Source organism: Engraulis encrasicolus, chromosome 10 (genome assembly GCF_034702125.1).
Source record: "Engraulis encrasicolus isolate BLACKSEA-1 chromosome 10, IST_EnEncr_1.0, whole genome shotgun sequence".
Lineage (NCBI taxonomy): Eukaryota > Metazoa > Chordata > Actinopteri > Clupeiformes > Engraulidae > Engraulis > Engraulis encrasicolus.
Window position 1 is genome coordinate 19,522,315 of NC_085866.1, and position 10,000 is coordinate 19,532,314.

At 46.0% G+C, this 10,000-nt stretch overlaps 1 protein-coding gene across 1 annotated transcript in view; it reads right to left on the reverse strand.

Annotated features, from left to right (window-relative positions):
- Positions 1-10,000, reverse strand: part of idh3g (isocitrate dehydrogenase (NAD(+)) 3 non-catalytic subunit gamma) — a 68,355-nt gene that overhangs the window by 1,105 nt on the left and 57,250 nt on the right. The gene's annotated exons all lie outside the window — the stretch shown is intronic.

Here is a 10,000-nt window from a genome sequence, read left to right on the forward strand (position 1 = left end):
GCTATCTAGCTTACAAGTTTGGATGGTATCCAATAAGACGAGTCAAGTGTCTTGCGAAGAGTGCAGAGAATTACGTCGCGTGTGTGTGTGTGTGTGAGCGAGAGAGGGTGAGAGAGGGAGCGATTCCAAACTTGTCTCCATCCATCGCACAACGTGAAAGTTAACGTGTATGCTTTCATGCAGCCTAAATGCATGCCTCCTCTCCAAGCAGCACAATCGAAACTATTGGCTATCTAGCTTGCAAGTTTGGCTGGTCTATCCAACAAGATGAGTCAAGTGACATATGTCTTGCGAAGAGTGCAAGCGTCGCTTTGTGTGTGAGCGAGAGAACTAGAGAGAGAACGAGAGAGAGAGGCGCTTCCCAAAATCGCTCTGCAGAAAGGGCAAGGCGATGTCTCCAAATATTAGACAAAATGCAGCTTATTTTAGTTAAGTAGACATCAGGAAAGTATTTTGTTTAGTTGCAAAGCCGAGCTGATTGGTTCATATTGCTCTGAAAGACACTGAAGTCTATGCCTATATTTTAATGGGTTTATTATGCGCGCGAGGTCACCTAACTGTAGTGACGCCCGGTGCTATTACCAGAGGAAAACGATAGCACTTGGGCAAACGGTAAAGTCAGTTTAGCCATGCATACCTGCCTATGATGAACCAGTTTTCTTGTTTGAAAAAACACTCTTCCTGGCGCTAAAGCAAACTGCCATTTCTGACTGACCCAGATGAAATCCCATGCACGGAACTCCACTATTGAGATGACATCGCATAGGCTATATTTCCCACCGCTTATCACAGTAGCAGTAGCCGACAGTGAAACATTGTTCTCATGAAGCTGGCGGTAGACGTGTATACTATCCACAGGTGAAGGACAATGTGCCATGATTTTGCGCACAACCTCAAACACAATTCCTTAATGGAAAATAGCCAACCCACTGTTGCATCAAACTTATAGGTGAAAGTCGTGAGCTCCACCAACAATCCACCGTCATTGATAAGCGCTGCATGCTGCGCACAGGCTATCATCTTACACTTCATTATTATTGTGTTGGTGGATAGGAGAGCTTAATCTTAATTCCTTTCTCCCAATAATGATACAAACAGTAACAACTTGATACAAAATGCCAGTTTGGGAGGAACAGTTGAATTATAGCCTCTACATGACTAGATCAAAAAATTTGAGGAAAAAAAAAAAAAACCCGGGATTTCCCGGGATTCCCGGGAAATGGGCCGTCAGATCCCGGGATTTGATTCATGCCATTTTCGGGAAAAATATTAAACCCTAGTCAGGATCCTCGCTGCCCTGGAGCACTAGGGCGGGAGAAGTGAGCTCAGCTCTGGTTTGAAATGAGCTCTGACCAATCACTGACAGTTGACGTATGTTATTATGCTCCCAAGTACGTTCGCTTATTGGTCGGTAACACCGGTTGTTAGTGTTGCCAGATGTACGATAATTTGTACCATCATTTTGTCCTCTGTACGATCAAAAACACATGTTGTACGATAATTTCAGTTTTCCTTCAGTTGACTTAAAGCAACCATTTTTTTGTGTACAATAATTTCCTCTCAAAACCCCCAAAAACAATCATTTTGAGATTTTGATAAGATAATTTAACATTTTACACTGGCGGTTGTCTGAACGCTGGCTGGAAAACGCTCCCCAGAGAAGGGTAATCAGACCATTCGCAGATTACGAAGTAATCCAAAATGAATGGTCTGACCTGCCGGGCTAGAGACCAGCACACCATTTATATGGGCCTATTTGGTGTGTTATAAATTTGATGTTACCAGAATGGCAATGACCAAGTTGCAATGCATTACTGTGTTATGTCATAGTAGAGTAGTACTATGGTAGTTCACTTTTCAATGACTATAACAGCAGTTCACTGGTGGAACGGCGTGCATTAAGGGGGTACAGTGTTGGAGAAGGTGGCTGTGTGGCTCTGTGTGAGGGCCGAAAAAAATCCTGGGCCCACTTCAGCTCTGGACAGGGGGTGCTGGGGTAGGCAGGCGGTGGGCCTAAAGTAGAGGCAGGGGTAGAGGTAGAGAGGCTAGGGTACATGGGCCTAAGGCAGAGAGACCGGATTAGATTGTTATTAGGCGGTGGTAGCTCAGGTGGTAGAGGAGCCGGTCAGCAACCCAAAGGTTGCAAGTTCCAGCCCCACTCGGCCTGACTCCATCGTTGTGTCCTTGAGCAAGATACTTAACCCCAAGTTGGTCCTGGTGGCAGGGTGGTACCCTGCGTGGCAGCCACGGCCACTGGTGTGTGAATGTGAGTGTGAATGGGTGAATGTGAGGCATATAATGTAAAGCGCTTTGAGTGCTCGAAGGAGTGGAAAGGCGCTATATAAAATGCAGTCCATTTACCATTTACCATTTATATTCCTAGAATCTCTGCCTAAGGGAATGACTAGTCAAGTCAGGGGTACAGTAAGGGACCGGGGTAGAAGCCAAGACAGAAAAAGGGGGATCAGGCAAGGGGAGGTAGAAGGGAAAAACAGGATCAGAAGCAGGAGAAGAGATGAAGAGTCGCAGGCAGAGGAGGGAAGGAAAGAGAAGAGAAAGTGGTGGGTGGGTGGGATGCTGATGAGAAAAAGGAGAAGAGGACACGCAGACCCAGCAGAGGAAGAGAGGAGAGAGGAAAAATCAATTGCATCTCCGCCGGAGGTAAGCAGAAAAAAATGGGCATCATTACCCATTCAGCAAACTCTCTCTCTCTCTCTCTCTCTCTCTCTCTCTCTCTCTCTCTCTCTCTCTCTCTCTCTCTCTCTCTCTCTCTCTCTCTCTCTCTCCTTCCCTCCTTCGCGCTTCTCTTTTGTTCCCTAACTATTCATTCCTGTCACACAAATTCTCAAAAGTCTTGGTAAACACACCCATTTAGAAACAGGAAAAACTTGCAAAAGCAGTAACCCAAGTCAGCAGGGGGATGGGATGGGATGGATAAGTGACAGATGCTATATTGAAAACAAATGCTTTTGCAATCAGCAACCTATTATTATGTGCGTTTAGCCGAATGCAATTAGAGTGGATCAAACAGAAGAGAAAGACAGGTGAAAAAAAAACAGGCAGAGCGGCATGCACATAGAAACAGACAAAACATAGAGCCAAGACATATGCACTGACAGATGGAGCGATAGAAAAAGAAAGAGAAAGACGGTGACACAGCAGACGGAGGAGAAGAGAAAAGAACAACATTCCAATCTGGGTGTGAAGGAGTGTATCAGGCAAAGGAGAGAGAGAGAGAGAGAGAGAGAGAGAGAGAGAGAGAGAGAGAGAGAGAGAGAGAGAGAGCAGACAAACGAGAGGAATAAAGAAGAACAGCATTCCACTCTGGGTGTGAAGGAGTGCATTAGTCAGAGTGGGTCAGCAGGGTGGAAGGCGGGTGGATGATTGACACTACGTGTTCTCTCCACACTCCAATAAGAGAGTCAGGCAAGGACATGCAGCTATGGCAGACAGAGAGAGAGAGAGAGAGAGAGAGAGAGAGAGAGAGAGAGAGAGAGAGAGAGAGAGAGAGAGAGAGAGAGAGAGAATGGAAGTGAATCTCTGAAATGCGTGATGCTTTGTTTGTGAAAGAAACAGAGATAGAGAGAGCAAGGGGAAAAAGTGTTTGTGTGTGCATCCAGGTGTGTGTGTGTGTGTGTGTGCGCGCGTGCGCGCATCCAGGTGTGTGTGTGTGTGTGTGAACGCATTCAGGTGTGTGTGTGTGTGTGTACATCCAGGTGTGTGATTGTGTGTGTGTGTGTGTGTGTGTGTGTGTGTGTGTGTGTGTGTGTGTGTGTGTGTGTGTGTGTGTGTGTGTGTGTGTGTGTGTGTGTGTGTGTGTGTGTGTTTGTGTGTGTGTGTCTGTGTCTGTGTGTGTGCATTTGAGTAGGTGCACGTGTACATAAAAGTGCACAGTAAAAAATATTCCCGTGATGTCACAGGGAATTACTGGCTACTAATTGCATTCATTTCACAGTAGTTTACTGTGGCCATCCTCACAGTTTACTGTGATCTTCTCACAGTAGTTTACTGTGGCCACACCACAGTAAGTTACTGTCACCCTACCCACACTACCATGATCCCACCCCTCCATTCATCACCACAAAAGAGGTAGCTACCAGGTTATTGTGGCACCTCCCATTCCCCACCATGACTGAGACAACTGTGGCATGGAACCAGTCCATCACACTGCTCTATTGAATTGATAGACCGAACTATCCATAACCACAGAGAAACTCAAGTATCTGCAATATGTGCAATATTACTACCATTTGATAAGATGTAATCCTGGATGATAGTACATTAACCAGCGTGCATAGAATACTCTGGTTGAGCATAACTAGACAAACCTGAAATTTCTTGATCAAGTAAGCAACACTCCAAAAAGGATACCTGCTACCATAATTCTCACTACCAACTAAATAGCTAGCCAGCCAACAAACCAGTCCACCGGCCAACCAAAAGAGTCAGTTGTCAGCTAGCCAGCCAAAGAGCCGGCTAACAAGCCGGACAGAGAGCCTGCGAACCAGTCATTTAGGCAAGCAACTCAAGCATTGTGACAGTCTGAGTTTATATAGAGGTGAAGGTTAACCTTGTGACTAGAGTAATCAGGCATGTGGCAGCTGCAGGTAATTCAATGAACTTGTAACAGTCCTATGTACTCAAGTGAGGTCAGGTACTAATTGACAGATTGATTGGGCACTACCATTGTTCCTGGTTGATGGTAGGCAATGTCAATCACGTCATGCAGCATTTGACTTTCAATTGTGCAATGGCACTTCACAAGATAGCCTAATTTTGTTTACTAGGTGGTAATATTCTGATTTAAAATTGGATGCTGGAGTTTTGGCGTGCACATCCAAGACAAAGGCATTAGCAGGTGCCAACTTAAGAAAGCGTTTGTGTAGCACATTGGTTGCAACTTAATTTATCGGAAGCAGAACTAGCAACATTTCCAATCACAGACCTTCTTCTAATTAGGCCTGGCAATTAGTAATTACAATCAATCATGGCCAAGAGCAACCCAAAGTGACATACAGGAATGCAACATTGGTTACTGTTCCTAGGGTAATGCCGGGTTAGGAGGGATTAGAACCTGCAACTCTCTGATCTTAAGTCCCCCTCCCTAACCATTAGGCCAAGGCAGCCACATAATGCACCCAATCATGGCCTAGAGCCAGGAAACACCTGTTATAACAGCACAGTAGTTAACTGTGATATGACGAAAAGTCTCTCTGGATTTCACAGTAACAAATTATGGCAGAATGTCACAGTATGTTACTGTGAAATGAATGCAATTAGTAGCCAGTAACTCCCTGTGAGTTCACAGTAAGATATTGTTACACACTTGAAGTGGGCGAAAGTTCAATGGGGTGGCATGTCAGTTGGGTTGAAGGTTGACGCCTTTACAGTAGTTAACTGTGATACGACGAATTCACAGTATGTTACTGTGAAATGAATGCAATTAGTAGCCAGTAACTCCCTGTGAGTTCACAGTAAGATATTGTTACACACTTGAAGTGGGCGAAAGTTCAATGGGAAGGCATGTCAGTTGGGTTGAGGGCTGACGCCTTTACTCAAAGTGATACACAATTATACAATATTGGTTGCTGTCCCTAGGGCAATGTAGGGTTTGGAGGGATTTGAACCTGCAACTCACTGAACTTAAGTCCACCTCCCTGACCATTAGGCCAAGGCTGCCACATAGCACAACTTGGGCCTTCAGAGAGTTCATCGACATTTACGGCAAACTATTTAGTCTTCAACTTCTTGTTTGCTACATGTCTTCCCATGCTTGGTCATCTCCTTTTTTCTCACTTCCTCATGTCAATATGTACAACCTGAGGGGGAGGGGCTTAGGACATATGGGCTTCAGATCGTGTCCCATCATGCAATGCACTTATGGAGAGCCATTTATCTGGATGGAATATCTTAAGTGTGCTTCAAAATATTACTCCTTGTTATATTCTGTGTTTATTGTAGGGGTTGTACTATTTAAAGTGGTACACAAGAAAAATGACCATATTCCCACCGTCATGAAGATGGTCATGTATATCTCCCAATATATAAAAGCTCATTCTCCTGTTATTTGACAGAGAGTGGGGAACACGTAGTCACTGATGATGGGTGTATACATGTATACCATAAGACATTAAGAATGAATTAATTTGCTGAAAATGTCAATGAAAGGTGTGATTGTAATGAAGAGCCCAACCTGTCTATGACTGAAGTTGTGCCCCAATGCACTAATAATTCAATAGATACTCCGCCCACACCGTAGTTTACTGTGATGTTTCCTACTTTATCACTTTAGCATGCTGGTTATCCTTGAAGAGCACAGTACAATACTGTGATGTGCAAGTTAGGTGAGAAATGGCAAGTGATACAATGATTTCAAACTAATTTGCTGTGTGCCGTGTGACCATCACAGTAGCATAGTGTACCAGAACATCAGAGTAATTAACTGTGAGATTTCACAGTAAATTACTCTGAAATCCTTGTAAGTTTTTACTGTGTGTATGTTTTCATGTCGCCAGTGTGAGTGCTGCCATGCGTGCGTGAGTGTGTGCTTGAGTGCGTGAGTGCGTGCGTGTGTTCATCTATCCTCAATGAATCGGAGTGGTGTATTTAGCGTCTTGTGCTTTCTGGTGTGGCCAGTCCGTGGGAGAAATCCCTGAATAGAAACGCAGTAAAAAGGCAGGCGGAGGAGTAAGTAGGTTAACTTTTGACATTTCCACAGACATAAAAAGACAGAAATAAAAAGGCATAAAAAGACAGAAATACACTGTCTAGTATTGAGGTTACGCAACATATCTGTTCTCTACCCCCTTTCTGTCTGTCACACACACACACACATACAGTACACACGCACGCACACACACACACACACACGCACGCACGCACGCACGCACGCACACACACAGTTACTCGCTCACCGACTTTCTCTATTTCTCTCTCCCTCCCTCTCTCTCTCTCTCTCTCTCTCTCTCTCTCTCTCTCTCTCTCTCTCTCTCTCTCTCTCTCTCAATTATTCTGTCAATCACAGTGGCCTTCCACAAGCCTGCCTTTCATCCACCTACAAAGACACAGTGGGTGTACATGTACTGTTTACTGTCCTGTTTTAGTATGTATGCAGTATCGTATGTACTGTGTGTATGCCATTTATGTTTAGAATGTGTGTGTTTGTGTGTGTGTGTGTGCATGTGTGGGCTTGTGTACTTATGTGAGTGCGTGTGTGTGTGTGTGTGTGTGTGTGTGTGTGTGTGTGTGTGTGTGTGTGTGTGTGTGTGTGTGTGTGTGTGTGTGTGTGTGTGTGTGTGCGTGTGTGCGTGTTTTATGTGTGTGTTCATGTGAATTGTGGTCATTATCGCAGCGGGAGTCTGAGGAGCGAAGAGCACATGAATTAGGAAGAAATTACTGCATGAATACACACACACATACAAACAGAGAGACACACACTCACGCACGCACGCACGCACGCATGCACGCATGCACGCAGACACACACACACACACACACACACACACACACACACACACACACACACACACACACACACACACACACACACACACACACACACACACACACACACACAGGCTCTTTCTCTATTGGGCGAAATTGCTTTTCTCGTATGCAGCTTCTCTGCTTTGAAGCACAGTGCACCCTCATTACTGTTCACTACACCCCTCCCACTATCTGCAAACAGGGGTCACACGCACACCCACATGTGCACACACACACACACACTCATGCACTCACACTCACACACACACACACACACGCACGCACACACACACACACACACACACACGCACACACACACACACACACACACACGCACACACACACACGCACATTCACCTATCTGTGCAGGGTCCACACTCAGCTGTGATGAGCCACACAAAGGCCGATGGTGAGGTGGAGAGGAGGAGAGGAGTGGTGGAGAGGAGAGGTGGAGAGGAGGAGAGGAGAGGAAGAGAAGTAGCGAGGAGGAGAGGAGAGGAGGAGAGGAGGGGAGGAGAGGAGAGGTGGAGAGGAGAGGAGGAGAGGAGGGGAGGAGAGGAGAGGTGGAGAGGAGGAGAGTAGATGAAGAGAAGTGGCGAGGAGGAGAGGAGCGGAGGAGGAGAGGTGGAGAGGAGAAAAAAGAAGTGGAGAGGAGAAGGGAGGAGAGGTGGAGAGGAGGAGCAGTGGGCAGCAGGGATACTTGTGTGGTCAGCCAAGCCGTATCAGTTACACCCAACCACAAACAGCACAGACATACTGACACGACGCAACACACAGTAACTAAACACACACACACACACACACACACACACACACACACACACACACACACACACACACACACACACACACACACACACACACACACACACACACACACACACACACACACACACACACACACACACACACACACACACACACACACAGATACACTCACACACAGATACAAAGAGACAGACACACATGTACCACCACCAACACATATTTAACATCTGAATACACATATAATAATAGACACAGCACAACACTGAAGTACACTTAAGTCAAAGGGAACAGATCTATAGTGCAGGTGCCGCACAATGAATGCTGTCCCTGTCAAAAGAGCTTTATCCAGGAGGCAGGGCTGCTTTTTCCTCTGCTTGTTGAATAAACATCATGTCATTTACCATTAATCACAGTATACAGCATTCAGAAAGATTGATGCTCATCCCACATTACATAACACTGAACACACGTCTGTTTATGCGCTTCCTTGGCATAAATATTAATGATTAATTTGACAAAGGCTTGATGATATTATGTAATTACACATACATTAAATTGTAATCAATTAATTAGTTGGGATCCTCGAGTCGCTAGGCAACGGACTGACACTGAATATCATCAGTGGGGCTTTGTTTTGATTCATTAATGTCAGGGGTAAAAAACAAGGTGTTCCACGGAGAGGTGGGCCTCTGAGGATGTGTGTGTGTGTGCGTGTGTATGCGTATGTGTGTGTATGCGTATGTGTGTGTGTGTGTGTGTGTGTAGTGTGTGTGTGTGTGTGTATGTGTGTGTGTAGTGTGTGTGTGTGTATGTGTGTGCGTGTGTGCATGTGCGTGTGTCTGTGTGGGTGTGTATGTGTGTGTGTGTGTGTGTGTGTCTGTATGTGTGTGTGCGCGTGCGCGTAGTGTGTGTGTGTGTGTGTCCCTCCACATCTACAGCATACATGTCTGTTTATGGCCATCCCGTTTCCACTGTGCCACAGACGCCGCCGGAGTGCATTTCTGTTTACACATACTTGGGACGTACGTATGTATGTGGCGTGTTGTGGAGTGTTGACTTGGGGATGTACGCAGCGTGGAGTGTTGACGTAATGGCGGCGTTGGCAGAGTGATAATTATGTTTATTTGTCGGTTGGTGTTGGAAAAGAGCAGGTGGAGTGGTGAAAAGGTGCAGTGTGTCGCATGGAGGGGTGGGAAAGGGGGTAGCGAGGGATGGCGAAAGAGAGGAAAGGGGAGGAAAGAAGGTGCAGTGTGTCGGATTGGGGGAGGAGAGGGGCGGGAAGAGGTGTGTGAAGGAAGCAGGAGGAGAGGAAAGTTGAGGACACAGAGAATGGAAAGGAGTAGAGGGATGGCGGAGGAGAGGAACGTTGAGGAAAGAGGGTGCAGTGTGTCGGATGGGGGAGGAGTGTGGAGGAGAGGAGGATGAGAAGAGGAGTGAGGAAAGAAGGAGCAGGAGGAGAGGAAAGTTGAGGACACAGAGGGATGGAGAGGAAGAGTAGGAAGGGAGAGAGTATAGAAGGGTAAAAGTTGAGGAGAGAGAGGAGAGAGAGGGATGAGAAAGGGGAGGTGAAAGAGTGCAGTGTGTCGGCTAGGGCAGATGAGTGTTAGAGAGAGGTGGACAACAAGAGGAGGTAGAGATAAAGAAAGAGAGGAAAGTTGAGGACAGAGAGAGACAAGGTAGTAAGAGAGACAAGAGGAGGAAAAGGGGGATGAGGAAAGAGAGGAAAGTGGGGGATGACACACTGTGT